Source organism: Balaenoptera borealis (assembly GCF_965194805.1).
Source record: "Balaenoptera borealis genome assembly, chromosome: X".
NCBI lineage: Eukaryota > Metazoa > Chordata > Mammalia > Artiodactyla > Balaenopteridae > Balaenoptera > Balaenoptera borealis.
In genome coordinates, this window is record NC_138881.1 from 40,707,464 (window position 1) to 40,728,937 (window position 21,474).

Below are 21,474 nucleotides of genomic sequence, written 5' to 3' on the forward strand. Positions count from 1 at the left end.
TATAGATAAGGAGAGAGGCAGGAAGGGAAAGAGGGAGGAAGTTAATTTCAAAGCTTAATAATGTCCAACCACTAAAGGGATAAAAGAAAAAGTACAGGGTGTGACTGGGGATGGTGGGAATGGCTACTCTAGTTGGGGTGGTCAGAGGAGAATTTTCTAGGAGGTAATATTTGAGCTAAGGCCTGAATAATGAGATACAGGTAGATGTGTAAATATTTGGGGGAAGAATTCCAAGTTAAAAGAACAGCAAATACAAAGACTCTCCACAGCCTGCTTGAGGGTCAGAAAGAAGGCTGGGCTGGTGTGACTGGAGTACGATGGAGAAGGGGAGAGAATTGTAGGAGATGACGCTGGGAGTTGGGCAGGGACCAGCTCATGAAGGGCAAGCTGATGTCCTAATAATAATAACAATAATAATAGCAGCAGCTGGCATTTATTGCATCCTTGCACCATGCCAAACACTTTCTATGGATTAGCTTCTTTATTTGTCACATCTAGTCCATGAGGTGGGTGCTATTTCCACTGTTCACATGGCCAATGGTACATGCTAGAGCTGGGGTGTGGAGCCCCCCAGGGTCTGACCCCAAGACTGGTTCTTTTTTTTTTAATTTTTTATTGGAGTATAGTTGTTTTACAGTGTTGTGTTAGTTTCAGGTGTACAGCAAAGTGAATCAGTTATACATATACATATATCCACTCTTTTTTCGATTCTTTTCCCATATAGGCCATTACAGAGTATTGGGTAGAGTTCCCTGTGCTATACAGTAGTTCCTTATTAGTTATCTGTTTTATATATAGTAGTGTGTATATGTCAATACCAGTCTCCCAATTGATCCCCAAAACTGGTTCTAGTTGTTAAATATTTTACTCTATTGATATACCAAAGAAATCGGTGGACTCAAATACCTCATTGTGTACATATAAGATGAAGCATGCCCACTATCATCATCCAACTTAAAGTCTAGAAGGTACTACAGAAGGGACCTTCTTTAAAAGTCTGTGCAAGAGTGGAGAGCAGTGCCTGAGAGTACAACCTGTGTGTGGTTGCTTTGTCTACTTCTTAGACAAATGTTGTAGAATGTTGGGTAGAATGTTGTTTCCCTTCCTTTATCTACCCTCAACGCCCACCCTGCCCAAGGCTACTCAATATGGTGCCAAATTCACTCCAACATCTCTTTAGGACACACGTCCCAGAGAAGAGGCACTGGAGAAAGGTGAGGAACATGCTGGCAGAGCATTGAGAGCTCAATGTTCCAGACTTACTCCTGCCTTGATCACACTGGAGGGTTGTTAGAGATAACCATTTTGCTCTTTGGGCTTCTGTTTTCTCATCTGTAAAATGAGATTGGCCCTAGCTGGGAAAGATAATAGGCAAAGGTAAATAGGAGCCCCCAGGGGGGTGCCCTAAACTTGATACTTTAAAAGAAATCATAATGTTTACTTGCTGAACTGCCACCCCTAGAGCCCATTGAAATTTGCAATATGGTTAGTGTAATAGGCAGAATAATGGCCCCCAAAGATGTTCACAGCCCAATCCCAGGAACCAATGAATATGTTACCTTACATGGCAAAAGGGGCTTTAAAGGTAGATGTAATTAAATTAAAGATTTTGAGATGGGGAGATTATCTTGCATTATCCAGGTGGGTCCAATGTAATCACAAGCTTCCTTATAAGAGGGAGGCAGGAGAGTTAGTGTCAGTGATTTGATGCAAGGAGGACTCAACCCACCATTTCTGGCTTTGAAGATGGAGGAAGGGGCCATGAGCCAAGGAATTCAGGCTGCCTCTAGAATCACTGGAAAAAGCAAGGGAGTTGATTCTGCCCTCAGAGACTCCAAAAGGAGTCACCCTGCTGATACCTTGACTTTAGTCTAGTTAGACTGATTCTGGACATCTGACCTCCAGAACCATAAGATAATAAATTAGTAGTGTTTTGAGCCACTAAATTTGTGGTAATTTCTCTCTTTTTGACAACTGTGTAGCTTTATTCATTAGGGTCTTAGTATAAAATTACAAAAGTATAGAATTAACCTCTCAAGATCAATGTAGTTAGGCATTTTAGCAGGGAGCGTTGCAGATGGAGATTCTGTCAATAGGAACCCCATAGGAAACAAATCCAGGCCGAACAAATCATGACCTAATACTGTTTCTCAGAGATTCTTCCTGATTCTGTCCAAAGACTTTTCCTAAGGTTCCTCTAGGCCAGACTGGACATGGTACCTTTATCCTGGTCTGTTACATAGAACTGCTAAAAGTCATGTGATCTGCCATATCTTAATTGGTCATTTCTTATGGCAGCAATAGGAAACTAATACAGTTGGCCTAACCTTTGGCAATGCATGCTAGTGTTAATTCTCCATCATAAAGTCTCATAATAAAAACTCTAAAGAGAATTTCCAGTTTGTGCCTCATGACCTGGTTTCTTAAATTTGTGAGCAGTGTTCTGCATTGATTCATTCAGACATTGGAGAGAATCTTTCTCCCCCCCACACCCCTCTTATCTTGATTTCTTCTGCAACATCAGGTTGGTATTTGTCACTTCTTATCTCATAGGACACTCTTCTACAGTGGAAAAAAATAACAAAATAAAAAATCAAATCCACCTATATGCAAAAGTATTTGAGTTCTGTTTTAGAGAAATGTGCTGTATACGAGCACCATATTTGTTCTGTGAGGCGCGTGGCACAAAATGACCACTTTTTCTTTACTCCATGAATAGCATTCTCTGAAAGTACAAAATATTCTTTGGATTCAGAGCCATGTGCCATATACACTGACAGATCTCACGACCCTCTTTCATTGACTAAATATAATAAATACAATGGGAGCTGTAAGAACTTTAAAGGTGGAGTCGTAGGCTCCTAGGTATGGTAGGGATCTTAAAGATCACTTAACTCCCCCTGTGAAAGCAAACGTCTCAGAAATGGGATATGGTGGGGATCAGTCCTTTGCTAAATTAAATTGGATCCTCGCTGGATCCTTGTAAGTTCTCACATGTCCCTAAAATTAACATAGAAATTGTGTCCTTCCCTGGTGTTACTCTGGAGCAGTGAGAAATAGTCCTCTTGGTCTATCCTTGTAAAAGGAGCTGGGATGCCCAACTTCTGAGGCTGGGCATGTGTTCCATTTCCCGTTAGCTTGAGCTAAGCCAAAATTTTTTGAAGCTCTGAAGCTATTGTTGCTACAGAAGCCAACCAATCAGATGAGATATTGATATTCTTAGAAGAGATGATTAAATAATTTGAGAGTAATTATCTACATCGAATGAAGAGTCTAGGAGAACTACACACTGCAGATTTCTTTCTAAACTAACACTGAGTAACAGACACTGTGGTTTAAGGTACCATAAAAAAGTTCTTCTTCAGCTTTTTTTGAGTTTAGAAGGGTAACAATAACGGGGATTTTTTTTAAAGATACGAAATTTTTTGTTCTCAAGTTAAATAATTGACTAAATTGCCTTCAGAAGTAAAAAAATCTTTAAAAAGTCTGGCCCTGAAAGACTGATATAATTTCCCTTCTCTCATAATATAACCTCAGATTACAACATCCCATTTAAACTTCTCTTTTCTTTGAAACAAATGAGAAGCAGGAAAGTGAAAGTAAAACACCAGTATAAATATGGAGCTTTTCTAGGAGGGAAAAAAATATGCATGTATACAATTTCTCAGTAGTACAAATATTTCGATAGATTTTTTTGGAAAGTTCAACACAAAGAAAATCCACTTAACCCTTAATCAAAATGCTCTCTGTATTTGCTTTACTCTTCTTGGCTCTCTACAATTAGAATGTAGCAAGCATAAGTTTTTTTTTAGTGAATTCCTGCCTTGTAAATCAATGACACTGGTGATGTTTCTTACTTTTTGTATCAAGTTGCTTAATTAAGGTATCATACCTTTTAAGGGTTTGTAGTGTTTTAAGAAAACAATGGATACTTAGATGCTAAATAATAATGTCTGCCCAATTCAGAGTTTTTTTGCCAAATCCAGGATCCTTTTATAAAAGGCCTTTTCAGTGGTCAAGGCACATTAAACTCGGAATTGAAAGGTCACTAAAAGACACTGAGATTTTCAATTAAGTGTAATTCCCTTCTGGAGAAAGGTAACACTTCTGATTTCTGCATGAATATTCTTAGGGAATGATGGAGAGGTGTATGAGGGGCAAGGTCCTTTAAGATCAGAAATAAGAACACCAGAGTCATAGGTACATTTATATATAGCCTGCATGTTGTGTTAGATGTTTTAAATTACTTGCCACTACTCAAAACCCAGGATTTTAATCTGTATTTCCTGCTCCTCTTGAAGATTTGGTCCCCTGGGGCCATATTTCCTCATGATGGTAGCTAGTAGGAGCTGCCAATGGCTACTCTCTTTAGGCAAGGCACAAGCTTGCCATCTCACCAGCCTCCCTGGGCCAGCTTTACCAATTTGTACTTCCTGCCTGACTCATGGGCTTGTGGGTTTGTGAACCTGGCTTGGTGTGTAAAGAAATCTGGCTGCTGCTTCTCTGGAAATTCGGGAGCACTCATGTCCTCTGATAGCTCTGTTGACTAGGAACCCTCTGTCTTCCACGTCTTGGGTGAGAAGTGTCTTGTCCTGAAAGCCTCCTGGAAAAATTCTAGGAGGCTCTTAGTGAGATTGAAGGAGTTGAGAAGCCTCCTTGGTACATACGGATGCTTAATAAAACTATAAGTAGGTCTTAGTCTCCTCTTAGTCTTTTATCGTCTCTTCATTTTCAAGCCAAAATTGGCCATTAGACAAATTATGAAGTAGGTGAAGTTAACTTTTGTATCCTCATTCTCTCCTTTTCTCTTCTGAGAGGAACTCAGCCCTAATCAATCAGATGTTCTATGGACTAACATAACATCACTCTCAGACCTCCAATGGCTTCCCATCACTTTAGAATAAAATCCAAAGTACATACCATGGCCAACAAGGCCCTACATGATCTGGTCCCTGTCTACCTTTCCATCTTTATCTGCTACCACTCTCCCCCTCCCTCACTGTGCTCTAGCCACAGTGAGATTTTTACTATTTCCCAAAGAGGCCATGCAGGATTCCATCTAAGGGCCTTTCCACTAGCTATTCCCTAAGCCTGGAAAGTGCTTCCCATAGGCAGGGATATGGCTAGCTTCCTCACTGCGTTTAGGCCTCTACTCAAATTTCACTTTCCCAGAGTTGGCATTGCCTAACAACTGACATATAGCCAATTCTCTTTTTGTTTTGGTTTTTTGTTTTGTTTTCTTTGTTTCTTGTTTTGTTTTGGTTTTGTTTATTTGTTTGTTTGTTTTGGTTGCACAGCTTGCAGTATCCTAGTTCCCTGACCCCGGTGGTCCAGTTGTTAGGACTCCGGGCTTTCACTGCCAAGAACCTGGGTTCAATCCCTGGTCGGGAAACTAAGATCCCACAAACTGCATGGCACAGCCAAAATAAAATAAAATAAAGCTAATATTTAAAAAAATAATAAAACAAAATAAGTAGCCCATTCTCCCATCACAGTCCATCATTCCCTATCCCCTCATCCTGCTTTATTTTCATATCCCTAATCACTAATCTAACACTCTAGAGGAAATCCTCACTTTGCATGGTAGTGGGGGGACCATAAAAATGGTCGTACACTTCTGCAAAGCATTCTTAATAATAAATGGGGAAAATTATGATTGCTCCATGAATGACCATTAAAATTTTTGGTCAAAACATTAAAAACACTCTTATCATTGGTTATAAACATATAGAAATGTGAAAAACTTGTAAAATAAAGATTTATTTACTACACCATAATTTAAAACATTACGAATATTGAGAATTTAAATGTTTTATTTCTTTATAGAAAATGTATCAATTGGATGGACATTTCTCAAAAGAAGATATACAGAAGGCCAAAAGGTACGTGAAAAGATGTTCAACGTCACTAATCATTACCAAAATCCAAATCAAAACACAATGAGATACTGCTGCAAATCCATTAAAATGGCTATTATTTTACAAAAACATGGAAAATAACAAGTGTTGTTGAGGTTGGGGAGAAATTGGAACCCTTGTGGATTGCTGCAGAGATGTAAAATGGTGCAGCCACTATGGGAGATAGTACGGCAGTTCCTCAAAAAATTAAACATAGAATTATCCTGTGATTTAACAATCCCAGTTTCACATCTAGATATATACATGAAAGAATTAAAAACCAAGGACTTGAATAGATATTTGCACACCAATATTCATAGCAGCATTATTCATAATAGCCCAAAGGTAGAAAAAAGCTAAATTGGATAAACAAAATGTGGTACATACATACAATGGAATATTTTTCAGCCTTAAAAAGATCTTAAAAAAAAGAAAGTAAATTCTGACACATGCTACAGTATGGATGAACCTTGAAGACATTATGCTAAGTGAAATAGGCCAGTCACAAAAAGACAAATACTATATGACTCCACTTATATGAGGTATCCATTCATTGGTAGTGAAATTCATTGACACAAAAGGTAGAATAGAGGCTACCAGGGGCTGGGGGAAGAAGGGAATGGGGAGAGACCTTCAAGATGGTGGAGGAGTAAGATGTGGAGATCACCATCCTCCCCACAAATACATCAAAAATACATCTACACGTGGAACAGCTCTTACAGAACACATGCTGAACACTGGCAGAAGACCTCAGACTCCCCCAAAGGCAAGAAACTCCCCACGTACCTGGGTAGGGCAAAAGAAAAAAGAAAAAACAAAGACAAAAGAATGGGGACAGGACCTGCACCTCTGGGAGGGAGCTGTGAAGGAGGAAAAGATTCCACACACTAGGAAGCCCCTTCAGTGGCGGAGATGGGGGTTGGTGGGGGGGAAGCTTCGGAGCCACGGAGGAAAGCACAGCAACAGGGGTGTGGAGGGCAAAGTGGAGAGATTCCTGCATAGAGGATCGGTGCTGTCCAGCACTCACCAGCCTGAGAGGCTTGTCTGCTCACCTGCCGGGACAGGTGGGGGCTGGGAGCTGAGGCTCTGGCTTTGGAGGTTGGATCCCAGGGAGAGGACTGGGGTTGCCTGCGTGAACACAGCCTGAAGGGTGCTAATGCACCACAGGTAGCTGGGAGGGAGTCCAGGAAAAAGTCTGGACCTGCTGAAGAGGCAAGAGACAATTGTTTCAGGCTGCACGAGGAGAGGGGATTCAGAGCACCGCCTAAGCGAGCTCCAGGGATGGGCGTGAGCCACGGCTATCAGCACGGACCCCAGAGATGGGCATGAAACACTAAGGCTGCTGCTTGCAGCCACCAAGAAGCCTGTGTGTAAGCACAGGTCACTATCCACACCTCCCCTCCCAGGAGCCTGTGCAGCCCGCCACTGCCAGGGCCCTGGGATCCAGGGACAACTTCCCCAGGAGAACACACGGCGCACCTCAGGCTTGTGCAACGTCATGCCGGCCTCTGCTGCTGCAGGCTCGCCCCGCATCCATACCCCTCCCTCCCCCCGGCCTGAGTGAGCCACAGCCCCCTAATCAGCCGCTCCTTTAACCCGGTCCTGTCTGGACGGGAGCAGACGCCCTCAGGCGACCTACATGCAGAGGCGGGGCCAAACCCAAAGCTGAACCCCAGGAGCTCTGCGAACAAAGAATACAAAGGGAAATCTCTCCCGGCAGCCTCAGGAGCAGCAGATTAAATCTCCACAATCAACTTGATGTACCCTGCATCTCTGGAATACCTGAATAGACAACGAATCATCCCAAAATTGAGGAAGTGGACTTTCGGAGAAACGGTAGACTTGGGGTTTGCTTTCTGCATCTAATTTGTTTCGGTTTTATGTTTATCTTAGTTTAGTATTTGGAGTTTATTATCATTGGTAGATTTGTTTATTGATTTTGTTGCTCTCTTCTTTTTTTTTTAATATACATAATTATATTTTTTTCCTTTTTCTCTTTTTGTGAGAGTGTATGTGTATGTTTCTTTGTGTGATTTTGTCTGTATACCTTTGCATTTACCATTTGTCCTAGGGTTCTGTCTGTCCGTCTTTTTTTTTTTTTTTTTTTGGTTCTTTTTATGTTGTTGTTATGGGGTTTTTTTAGTATAGTTTTTAGCACTTGTTATCATTGGTGGATAACAAGTAATAGATATTTGCACACCAATATTCAATTTTGGTTTGGTTGCTCTCTTCTTTCTGTCTTTCTTTTTTTTATTACTTTTAAATTTTTTAATTTTAATAATTATTTTTTATTTTAATAACTTCTTTTCTTTTCTTTCTTTCTTTCTTTCTTTCTTTCTTTCTTTCTTTCTTTCTTTCTCCCTTTTCTTCTGAGCTGTGTGGCTGACAGTGTCTTGGTGCTCCGGCAGGTGTCAGGCTTGTGCTGTTGAGGTGGGAGAGCTGAGTTCTGGACATTGGTGCACCAGAGACCTCCTGGCTTCATGTAATATCAAACGGCAAAAGCTCTCCCAGAGATCTCCATCTCAACGCTAAGACCCTGCTCCACTCAACAGCCAGCAAGCTACAGTGCTGGACACCCTATGACAAACAAGTAGCAAGACAGGAACACAACCCCATCCATTAGCAGAGAAGCTGCCTAAAATCATAATAAGGTCAGAGACACCCCAAAACACACCACCAGAAGTGGACCTGCCCACCAGAAAGACAAGATCCAGCGTCATCCGCCAGAACACAGGCACTAGTCCCCTCCACCAGGAAACCTACACAACCCACTGAACCAAACTTACCCACTGGGGGCAGACACCAAAAACAATGGGAACGACAAACTGGCAGCCTGTGAAAAGCAGACCCCAAACACAGTAAGTTAAGCAAAATGAGAAGACAGAGAAACACAGCAGATGAAGGAGCAAGGTAAAAACCCACCAGACCAAACAAATGAAGAGGAAAGAGGCAGTCTACCTGAAAAAGAATTCAGAGCACTGTTACTAAAGATGATCCAAAATCTTGGAAATACAATGGAAAAAATACAAGAAAGGTTTAAAAAGGACCTAGAAGAACTAAAAAGCAAACAAACAATGATGAACAACACAATAACTCAAATTTAAAATACTCTAAAAGGAATCAATAGCAGAATAACTGAGGCAGAAGAATGGATAAGTGATCTGGAAGGTAAAATAGTGGAAATAACTACTGCAGAGCAGAAAAAAGAAAAAAGAATGAAAAGAATTGAGGACAGTCTCAGAGACTCCTGGGAAAACATTAAATGCACCAAAATTCGAATTATAGGGGTCCCAGAAGAAGAAGAGAAAAAGAAAGGAAATGAGAAAATATTTGAAGAGATTATAGTTGAAAACTTCCCTAACATGGGAAAGGAAATAATTAATCAAGTCCAGGAAGTGCAGAGAGTCCCATACAGGATAAATCCAAGGAGAAACACACCAAGACACATATTAATCAAACTATCAAAAATTAAATACAAAGAAAAAATATTAAAAGCAGCAAGGGAAAAACAACAAATAACATACAAGGAAATCTCCATAAGGTTAACAGCTGATCTTTCAGCAGAAACTCTGCAAGCCAGAAGGGAGTGGCAGGACATATTTAAAATGCAGAAAGGGAAAAACCAAAACCAAGATTACTCTACCCAGCAAGGATCTCATTCAGATTTGACAGAGAAATTAAAACCTTTACAGACAAGCAAAAGCTAAGAGAATTCAGCACCACCAAATCAGTTTACAACAAATGGTAAAGGAACTTCTCTAGTCAGGAAACACAAGAGAAGGAAAAGACCTACAATAACAAACCCAAAACAATTAAGAAAATGGTAATACGAACATACATATCGATAATTACCTTAAATGTAAATGGATTAAATTCTCCAAACAAAAGACATAGACTGCCTGAATGGACACAAAAACAAGACCCATATATATGTCATCTACAAGAGACCCACTTCAGACCTAGGGACACATACAGACTAAAAGTGAGGGGATGGAAAAAGATATTCCATGCAAATGGAAATTTAAAAAAAGCTGGAGTAGCAATTCTCATATCAGACAAAATAGACTTTAAAATAAAGACTATTACAAGAGACAAAGAAGGACACTACATAATGATCAAGGGATCAATCCAAGAAGAAGATATAACAATTGTAAATATTTATGCACCCAACATAGGACCACCACAATACTTAAGGCAAATGCTAATAGCCATAAAAGGGGAAATCAACAGTAACACAATCATAGTAGGGGACTTTAACACCCCACTTTCACCAATGGACAGATCATCCAAAATGAAAATAAATAAGGAAACACAAGCTTTGAATGATACATTAAACAAGATGGACTTAATTGATATTTATAGGACATTCCATCCAAAAACAACAGAATACACTTTATTCTCAAGTGCTCATGGAACATTCTCCAGGATAGATCATATCTTGGGTCACAAATCAAGCCTTGGTAAATTTAAGAAAACTGAAATCATTTCAAGTATCTTTTCCGACCACAACGCTATGAGACTAGATATCAGTTACAGGAAAAATTCTGTAAAAAATACAAACACATGGAGGCTATACAATACACTACTTAATAAACAAGAGATCACTGAAGAAATCAAAGAGGAAATCAAAAAATACCTAGACACAAATGACAATGAAAACACAACCACCCAAAACCTATGGGTTGCAGCAAAAGCAGTTTTAAGAGGGAAGTTTATAGCAATACAATCCTCCCTCAAGAAATAAGAAATATCTCAAATAAACAACCTAAGCTTACACCTACAGCAATTAGAGAAATAACAAAAAACCCCCAAAGTTAGCAGAAGGAAAGAAATCATAAAGATCAGATCAGAAATAAATGAAAAAAATATGAAGGAAACGATAGCAAACATCACTAAAACTAAAAGCATGTTCTTTGAGAAGATGAACAAAACTGCTAAACCATTAGCCAGACTCATCAAGAAAAAAGGGAGAAGACTCAAATCAATAGAATTAGAAATGAAAAAAGAGAAGTAACAACTAACACTGCAAAAATACAAAGGATCATGAGAGATTACTACAAGCAACTATATGCCAATAAAATGGACAACCTGGAAGAAATGGACAAATTCTCAGAAAAGTACAATCTTCCGAGACTGAACCAAGAAGAAATAGAAAATATAAACAGCCCAATCACAAGCACTGAAATTAAGACTGTGACTAAAAATCTTCCAACAAACAAAAGCGCAGGAGCAGATGGCTTCACAGGCGAATTCTATCAAACATTTAGAGAAGAGCTAACACCTATCCTTCTCAAACTCTTCCAAAATATAGCAGAGGGAGGAACACTCCCCAACTCATTCTACAAGGCCACCATCACCCTGATACCAAAAACAGACAAAGATGTCACAAAGAAATAAAACTACAGGCCAATATCACTGATGAACATAGATGCAAAAATCCTCAACAAAATACTAGCAAACAGAGTCCAACAGCACATTAAAAGGATTATACACCATGATCAAGTGGGATTTATCCCAGGAATGCAAGGATTCTTCAATATACGCAAATAATCCATGTGATACACCATATTAACAAATTGAAGGAGAAAAACCACATGATCATCTCAATAGATGCAGAAAAACTTTTGACAAAATTCAACACCCATTTATGATAAAAACCCTCCAGAAAGTAGGCATAGAGGGAACTTACCTCAACATAATAAAGGCCATATATGACAAACCCACAGCCAACATCGTCCTCAATGGTGATAAATGAAACCATTTCCACTAAGATCAGGAACAAGACAAGGTTGTCCATTCTCACCACTATTATTCAACATAGTTTTGGAAGTTTTAGCCACACTAATCAGGGAAGAAAAAGAAATAAAAGGAATCCAAATCAGAAAAGAAGTAAACCTGTCACAGTTTGCAGATGACATGATACTATACATAGAGAATCCTAGAGACAAAAGATCTGTATGCAGAAAACTATAAGACATTGATGAAAGAAATTAAAGATGATACAAACAGATGGAGAGTTATATCATGTTCTTGGATTGGAAGAATCAATATTGTGAAAATGACTATACTATCCAAAGCAATCTACAGATTCAATGCAATCCCTATCAAATTACCAATGGCATTTTTCACAGAACTAGAACAAAAAATTTCACAATTTGTATGGAAACACAAAAGACCCCGAATAGCCAAAGCAATCTTGAGAACAAAAAATGGAGCTGGAGGAATCAGGCTCCCAGTCTTCAGACTATACTACAAAGCTACAGTGATCAAGAGAGTATGGTATTGGCACAAAAACAGAAATATAGATCAATGGAACAGGATAGAAAGTCCAGAGATAAACCCACACACATATGGTCACCTTATTTTTGATAAAGCAGGCAAGAATATACAATGGAGAGCAGACAGCCTATTCAATAAGCAGTGCAGACGTAGAGAATGGACTTGAGGACATGGGGAGGGGGAAGGGTAAGCTGGGACAAAGTGTGAGTGTGGCATGGACTTATATATATTACCAAATGTAAAATTGATAGCTAGTGGAAAGCAGCCACATAGCACCGGGAGATCAGCTCAGTGCTTTGTGACCACCTAGAGGGGTGGGATAAGGAGGGTGGGAGGGAGACGCAAGAGGGAGGAAATATGGGGATATATGTATATGTATAGCTGATTCACTTTGTTATGAAGCAGAGACTAGCACACTATTGTAAAGCAATTATACTCCAATAAAGATGTTTAAAAAAAAAAAAAGGTGAACAGAGAGTTAGTGTTTAATGAGTACAGATTTTCAGTATGGGATGATGAAAAAGTTCTGGACGTGGATAGTGGTGATGGTTGTACAACAATGTGAATATATTTAATGACACAACTGTACATTTAAAAGTGGTTAAAATGGCAAATTTTATGTTGTGTATATTTTGCCAATTAAAAAAACTTATGAAGAGTAATTTGAGCAGTGCTTGCCTCTTTCTTCTCATTGTAAAACTCATGACATGGAGAGAACATTATTTTTATTCCTTGCTGAACAGCCATATTCCTTTCTAAGTTTGGACCAGCTTCCAACATTTTGTCCTTTGTGTTCTCAATGTCACGAAAAATCTCTAAGAGTTCCTTTAATGTTAACTTTTTTTGCTGGTGTGCCTTCCTCTGGGACTTCTTCCTCCTTTTCATCATGAGTCATGCTCACTTTTTTCATTTAAGCCCATAAAGTTGCCTTTCTAAGGTCCTCTGGCTGCAAAGCTAGAGCCTCTCAAACAGCAGCACTGTGTCCACAATCCCAGAGTCAGCTATTTATTCTATAACTTCGTTTACTTTCTATTACAAACCTGTAAAGTTACTTACACAGTGCAGTAAAATTTCCTGACCTGCTGTGTGCATACTACTTGCTATATGCTTGAATATTTTCAATTGCATGACATATTTTTTTCAAAACTTAGCTAAAGAAATTGCATGAAATTGTATCCCTCTCTCTCTCCAGTTGTGTCATCAATAACCTGTTATAAAGTCCATCTACTAGGCTTTAAATGTTGAAATAACTCCATGGTCCATTGGGCGAAGTTGTGTTTGGTGGTAAAAAGCAATTTTTCACATTTCCACTCAAGAGAATCAGGGTGACCTAGAGCATTATACAACAGTAGTAGTGGTTTTCTTTTGTTATCACATAAACTTTTTTTTATTCAAATGTGTATATATATATTTTACATATACATGTATCTATAAAAGTTAAATTATTTTCCCTGCAACGTCTCTCTGTCACTGGAAGACAAGGAGGCAATACAACTGCATGCTTTGCTATCCTCGTGTGAACTGAGCAACAGATGAGCAGTGACTAGTCACTGATTCACTTTGTAAAGGGATGTGATTGGTCACTGATCATACCATAGCATGCATCTCTCATTTACATAGTGATTTGTGGACTGGAGAGCTAGCGGTGAAATTTGTATTCTATGCAATTACTCATAATTAATATATGGTGATGACTGAAATTTGAACTGTGTTATTGGGTGACTACTGTTAACTAAATCATGGTGTTTGAAATTCATGTAAATCGGAACAATGCAAAGTGAGGGCTATCTGTATTATACATCTACTATTTGCTTGTTACGTTTCCCCCACCAGAATGTAAGTTAAGTGGGATGGAGACTTAGCCTATTTTATTTACAGTTATATTACCAGTGCCATAGAACAAAGCCAGAGTAGGGGCTCAAAAAATACTTGTAGATAAGCAGGGAAGGAAAGACAGAGAATGGAAGAAAGGGAGGAAGGAAGGGGAGAGAGTGGTAAGATCATCAAGTTAGATCAACTGTCAAGATCCTCAGAGAAGCAAAAGAACTTTCTCAAAGGCACCCAGCTCTCCAAGGTTCTGCCTTGGGGCCTGACATGTACCCCCTAACCTGCGTTGTTCTTCTTGCTCTCTCTCTCCTTCTCTTCAAACTTTATTTCAAGTTATGCATTCACATGAAGATGTGACTAACAACACTTTGGGGCCTTAATCAGTTGACCTTTGAGGAGGGATTAGAACCTTACCTCAGAAGGCCACAATCCTGTGGGGGGAGGTGATATTAGGGTCTTCCCAGACTCCCTAGTATCAGACCACAGAACCTACTAATTCTTAGTCTATGTCAAACTATTTGCATTTTCTTTCCTAATGTCCTTGTGTGGTGCTACAATCAGAGACCACAGGATGCTGGGGTTTTCCTCTGAGTATCTCACTCCCCTGAGGTTAGCTTTCTAATCTACTCATGGCACTCCCTTGTCCCAGAGCAGATGGGGCAACCTGGCCAACTCAGAGGGGGAAAACACTGACTTCAGATGAAAAACTTCTGTTTCTGTGACTAAGGACTTAGTCAGCTACCTGGTTTAGGACGTACTATTTGTCAGAAAGTAGATCTGGAGGAAATATCACTCATTCTAACTAGAGTAATCGTTTTCAGTGCATTTTTTACTCATGAAATTTGAAAAGAACGGGGTGCCAGTTTAACCTTGTGGTTGAGGTTATGAATGAGAACGGAAGTTTAAATTACCCAGGGAGGCCGTCCCCTTAGTCAGAGTTTCAGAGCATTCCAGACTCTTGTGTCAATTAAAGTACATTGAACTTCAATAGAATAACAAAAAGGCAAGCAGTGGTCTGTTTGGAGATTCCACCTCTTCCCCTACTGTTCTGCTCACTTGTGCTCTCTCTCCCCCTCCCTCCTTCCTTCACTCTCTCTTTCCCTCTTTTTCTTCCTTTCTTTGTTTCTCTCTCTCTCTTTCTTTCCTTGAAAAAAGCAATTGTTCTTTATAAGAATAAAATTACTTAAGTAATTAAATGGAAATGACCTTAGCTGATATCTTCTAAGTTTCTAAATCCAAGCTCTATATCAACAATTATACGTTTTCTTTAATTTTCAGATCTTTTGCTTTTTCCCTTTCCTTTTCCATCTTCCTCCTGTACCCTCAGATCACCATACTTTGGACCTCCCACTAACGGTTTGAACCCGGGAAAGAAAGAGGTTGACTCCCTCAGGGGAGAGTTGCAAGGGGTCAATGATGCCTGCCCCTCTTCTTGTTAGATGTTCTTGCAGAAAGTTTGGTGAAAAGAATTAGTTGGCTAGAATTAGCCTTCAGTTTGGTAAATTTCCAACATCTGTGCTTTTCCTGGTTGTCATTAGCATAAATATTTTCCCCCATATTAGCATAAATATTTGAGAGTCAACAAGTGAAAGAATTTGAAAAACTTACTGACTGAAGATTTTTGTCACAGACACTCTATTTCAACTGGCATCTTTCACTCTTTAAAAGGTCTCTCATCTTAAACAGTACTTTCTTCTTTTGTTCTATTGAATTTCAATTATGTGCAAGCCCTGTAGGGAGATACAAAGATGGATAGGACACAGTTCCTACCCTTACAGCTGAAAATCATGCAAGAAGATAAGATTCAGGCTGGCCAAAAGCTGAATAAGAGCACCGGGCTAAAATAATAGTAAAAGAAAACATTGAACAAGAGATGGTGCATGCAGGCTTTGTTTAATTTTCAGGTTACATTATAGACAGAATATACCAAAGAAGGTCTGAGGAAAATGGAACACCTTGGGGTTTGTGGGCAGGAGGGGATTGTGAGGATAGAGAAAGGAGTTCAGATCAGAGATGCATCTGGAAGGAGTTGGAAGGCAGAGTTGCAGGGGAAGGTTTTTTAGGTGCAGAATATGTGGGCAAACAGGGCTACCAAGTGAGGTTGTTCAATTTGTAACACAAGGGGTTGCCATTCACATCATACTCTCTGAGAAGAATACAACCTGTGTGGCCACTGGTAGCAATCTTGGGGCAAGAGTCTAAGACATTTCCAGGACAAAATCTCTTGCGGAGATAAGGAGTAGACTTGCTATCGTGATGTAAATCCTCAGAGGGCAAGGACTGGGTCTTATTTGTCTTTGGATCCTCAGAGCTTTGCACAGGGTCTGGCACATCTTAGGTATTTAATACATGTCTCCCAAATGAATGAACTATAGAACTCAATCTTATCCAAGCCCCACCAGTTGGTTGGTCCAAATGAGGGTGAGGTCACCGAATGGGGATAACTCATATTTCTTTGATATCTCTGGATAATGTTGGGCTTCAGGCCCAGAACTATCTCTCTCCCAAGTCATTTCAGTTACTCCCAGGACCTTAAGGGGTGTTTTGCATGTGCTCATGCACTGTCTTCTCTTATTCTTCCAGTCTGGTCTTTATCTGATGTTTTGAAAGGGGCAATACCCCAGTCATGCCCACTCTGCAGAGCCACCACCCCTTCTGTGAGTATGGTATACCTCCCAGTGATTTATCTCCTGTGCACCCAAAGCTGCTATAGTGGAATCCATGATGGCATCATGGTCCCTTTGACTCCTGGGACTGAAGCCTTACTAATTCTATGGAGAAATGGAGAGAATGGTCTTTTGATTCCCAGGGCCAACTACATAGACACGAAGATATGTTGAATGTCTCATATCTGACACAGCCCTCCTTAAAACAATGTCTTCAGCTTCTGCCTGTCCCAACAATGAGCAGAAGATGGACACCATGCAGTTCTTTCTACACACTGTCCCCATTTTTCTGCTCTTGAAAAAGAATATACATTGGAAAATATTGGGGGTATGTGAGAACATGAAGTATTTTAGTTTGGCTGCAGCAAAGTTTGTCCAGGCAAATGGGACACAAGTTGGCCCTGAGGGACACTGAATTAAATAGTGAGAATGAATGAGTATAAACCCTAAACACTATTTAGTGGAAAACCATTTAAAAGTTATTTGAAGAGAAGCCATAGTTTTCTGATTAAGTATGGAGAAAAATATCATTATGACTCGTTAGAGATATAACAGAAGTCTAGGCAGAATAGGACAGTGCAGTTACACAGACCCAGGTTTGAGTCTCAGTGACATTGGTTAAGTCACTTAACCTCAGGGACTCCTAGTTTCCTCATCTATAAAATAGATATACTACCCACATCTCAGGATCTTTTGTAAGAATCATATTCATAAAATGCTTAGCACAAAACCTGGAACATAGAATACCTAATAAAATGACCAGAAAAAGTAGCATATTATAAGGTATTCTCACTTCTGGGGTAATCAGGAATCCCCCAAGACAGCGATATAATAAGTAAGCAAAACTGCAAAGGAGACGGAGTTTTATTTGGGGCTCCTTACCTTCTCCTTTACCAACCAATGACCCAGATAATAACCAGGGAACCAGTTTGGTTAATTAATTCACGTCCTGGTGGTAGCACCTGTTTTTCTTCCATAAATTCCAAGAAGAGGGTGGCTAGGGAGTGAGTGGTGGTAGAAGTTCAGAGATCAGTAGCAGTTTGGAACAAGGGTGGTGGCCTTTTGAGTGTGAACTCCTTGCCCCTAACCTTTTGCACCACATCCTTAAGATGACTCATCATTACCTAGAGCTTATTTTGGATACAAATGGCTCATGGCTTTTACTCCATTTGAGCATTCTGTGCACTTCCTTCAAAGTTCATTGTGGATGGCCCTGGACAACAAAAGGCCAGTTTCTCCATTTCTCCCACTGGACATCTATAGGTGTGGCCTATAGCTGCCCATTCACCATCGTTTTTAAGCACTCTCTTCCCAGCAGACAGAAAGCCCTGGATTCCAGAAACAGGCTCCACTTACCAAAAATTTCTAAGCTCTCTGAAGATCAACTTCTACCTTCTCAAGGACCTTCCAATTATTCTGGAATAAGTGACAACACTATCTCCTCTCAGGATTATGTTTGCAGGTCTAGAGGTTCCTGAAGAGAGTTTATGATTGCATTTCTTTATTTCCGCTGACACAACTTCCAATAACATGAAGGAGAAAACTTTTAAACGGTGTGATTGCAAATCCTAGCTATTTTGTAATCTCTGGTGTATTTGAGAATTACTCATACTAGATGGCACTTGAGGAGCAAGAAGTTTCTTGATGTTGTCTACTTCCCTGAAAGACACAAAAAACAACAAATCTTGTCTCGGTCTGAAAACTGAGTGATCATGCCATGGGATGTCTGATTTTGGAATAGAGGAATAGGACCATGCCATGTTTGGGGGACTGGATTAGGATCCAGGAAACCTGGGTTCTTCATTCTCTCTGCCCATATCTTGTAGCCTTGGAGAAGAAGTTTCCAGGAGCCTCCTTATGATTTGTGACACTGCTTACCCTGGACCAGGAGAGTTAAGGAAGGAAAGAATTTGGTAAGAGCTTTGGACTAACTGGCACTAACAAAGTTGTCCACCAATAATGCTCAAACAAGTAGTCCTCATGAATACAAATGTCGTAGCCAATATTTCTGACATTTCAAGAGCCTGAGAAATGCCAGTGATTCCTACTGTCTGAGGAGAGCCTCCTCTGAGGAAGCCCTCCTGAAGTGGCAAGTGTTTTCTTTTCCACTGCTTGAAGGTCAAACCAAATCACTTCTTCCTCAAGTAGGTCTCACTTTTATAGGCTCATAAAATGGCCAAGTTAGAATGTGTCTTGGTTGATGAAGTCATTTGAGGGTGTGAGGCTGACTCAGGCTGACCCAAGTTCCTCTGTTTATTCAGTACCAGGAATATTTAAATCAGAACTGACCTTAAAATAGCAACTCTTTGAAAAAGGGCTCAGCACTGACTCCTAAGAATCTCTTATAGCTACCCCTCTTACTTTTCTCTTCCAATGGTCACTGCTTAGAAAGTCTATGACAATATATGCCTAGTGTCTGATACTTTCATTTTCACTAAAGAACATTATTACACCACATAAAATTCTAGAATTCATGAGGGACGATTAGAATACCTTAAATCCCTTTGCTCACTGAGAGGATATTGTGGCAGAATTTTATCTCTTACACTGGGATACTAAGAAATTGGCCTGCATGAATATCTTTGTTTGATAGAAATTTGAAGTACAATATTCTTCATTAAGGTTTTTGAGAAAGCAAGAGTAACATATTAATTTCCTTCTCATTTTATATACTATGACAAAACCAATTTTGATCATTCTAACCACAACTATTGACTCTCAAGCATCTCTCTTGGGATCTAATTGGCTGCTATAATTATCCACCTGAATGGCTCATAAAGACTCCAAACTCAGTGAGACTAAAAGATAATTTAAGCTTATTCTGCCTTCTGTCTCCATCTTAGTTAATGACATGACATTTGCCAATTCTTTCCAATTGGAAAACCTAGAGGCATTTATCCTCAAGTCTCCCTCTCATTCATTCTTGGTGTGCAACTCGTCACCGTACACTGTAGGTTCTCTTGCAGAAACGTCTCTCAGATTAGTCCACATATCCTTTCTTGGATGGCTTCAGCAGCCTCCTGAAGAACCCTCTTGCTTCTTTCCTCTCCTAGAGAGTCCAGGACCCACATGTGATCATGCCACTCCTTGCTCCAAAATTTCAGGTTGCTGGAAGATTAAAATCCAGATTCCTTGACTTGGCACTCACAGTTCTCCTTAGCCTGGCCCCAACCACTTCTGCAGCCTAATTCCCTGCCAAGTCACACCTCCATCCCCTAGACTCCAGCCATAGGCAGTTTTTCACCACTCTACAAAGAGGACTGATCTTTTTGCCACACTTACCTTGGCTCACTTCCTCTCTCTCAAATGCCTCCTCCATCCCATCTCCACCTAGCTAAATGCTACTTATTCTTCAATACCCATTTCAAATGTATCCTTCCAGGAGAGGCCTTCCTTGATCTGTTCCTCAACCCCACCCCAAGTTAATGACTCCACCCTCCACATTGCCTCAGCATTTTATTCACACCTATATGACAAGAGAACTCTCATCCATCATATATGAGCACCTTGCAAGAGGTTCCCTGTCTTATAATTCATTTTATCCCTGGCACTCAGTAGCATTTGATAAGTGGATTAATGGATACATGGATGGGTTGGGTGGTAAAGTTTAAATTGAGGAGAGTGGGCAGACATTGGAGAGAAGGCAGTGTAAGAAAATGGAGAAAAGGGAAAAGAAATTGGAAATCATGTCTCCTTATTTACTCACTTCTAAATTTTATTCATTTCACCCATTTTCCTTCAAATGCAGTTATAATGAATATTTACCTTCCTAATAGTCCCATGCCCTTGTATTTAAGGAGTTGGGAAATTAGATTTACCTTCCAAATCTGCTTACTGAGTTCATGAAAAACATTTTCCTACAGTTTATTAGCAGAAATTTTATTGCCCTTTAAATATTTTACAGCAAACAAAAGCACTATGAGGAACTTCCTCTTGTAGCCAAGATGGAGAACAGGGAGAAAATTTATCCTCCCATCTTAAACAACTAAGAAATTGGACAAAATATATGAAACAATGGTTTTTAAGACATTGGACAGCAGGCAAATAAGGACAGTGATCCCTGAGAGGAAACAAAGGAAGTAAGCTCCATAATCACTCCTACTTACTACCTGGAGAAGGTATCCAGGTCACAGTACAGGGAGGAGGAACTTGGAGGCGCAGCAGAAGAACCCTTGAGTTGAAGATATGGAGCTGAGAGTTCAGGGATATCAAGGCAACTGGAGTTCACAGTGTAGAGATAAGAGAAGTACATAGAGAAAAAACTCAGAAGAGCTGCAGAGGGCCCCCCTTAAGTATTCAGCAGAGTACTGATCAGTATGTGTGTGAGGAAACTACACAAGGCTGGGGAGAGAACCACCCCAAAGATTTAGAAGGAACAGTGTCCAGTTGTCACACAGAGCCAGGAATAGTGAATAGTGCCTGTTCCTACCAGTCTGGAGATGGGTGTGGGGATGGGCAGGGCTATAAGGAGTGGGAAGGAGAGATTACAAAAGGTCATGAGGAAAGTTTCGGAGGTGATGGATATGTTCATTATCTTGATTGTGAAGATGTTTTCATAGCTATACACATATGTAAAAATTTATCAAATTGTATACCTTAAATATGTGCAGCATATTTTATGTGAATTATACCTCAATGAAGCTATTAAAAATACAGCAATTATATGGTAGAAGTATGGAGTTTCTATAGATAATTGTTTTGCTTTGAATCAATGATTTATGATAAACAGTTCACATGGATGGCCATTCATTCGTTGATTTTAAAGTTTTTAATTCAAATGCAAATAACCCACTACATTTAAAAAA

The 21,474-nt window shown here is 39.8% G+C and overlaps 2 long non-coding RNA genes across 3 annotated transcripts in view; one reads left to right on the top strand and one right to left on the bottom strand.

Annotated features, from left to right (window-relative positions):
* The window catches only part of LOC309621214, a 632,915-nt gene that overhangs the window by 305,208 nt on the left and 306,233 nt on the right, over nt 1–21,474 (top strand). The window lies entirely within an intron of this gene.
* The window catches only part of LOC309621177, a 147,348-nt gene continuing 134,072 nt past the window's right edge, over nt 8,199–21,474 (bottom strand). For both annotated transcript variants that reach the window (XR_014239784.1, XR_014239785.1), the window contains one exon: nt 8,199–18,328. This is a non-coding gene — a long non-coding RNA (uncharacterized lncRNA). The remainder of the gene's footprint in view (nt 18,329–21,474) is intronic.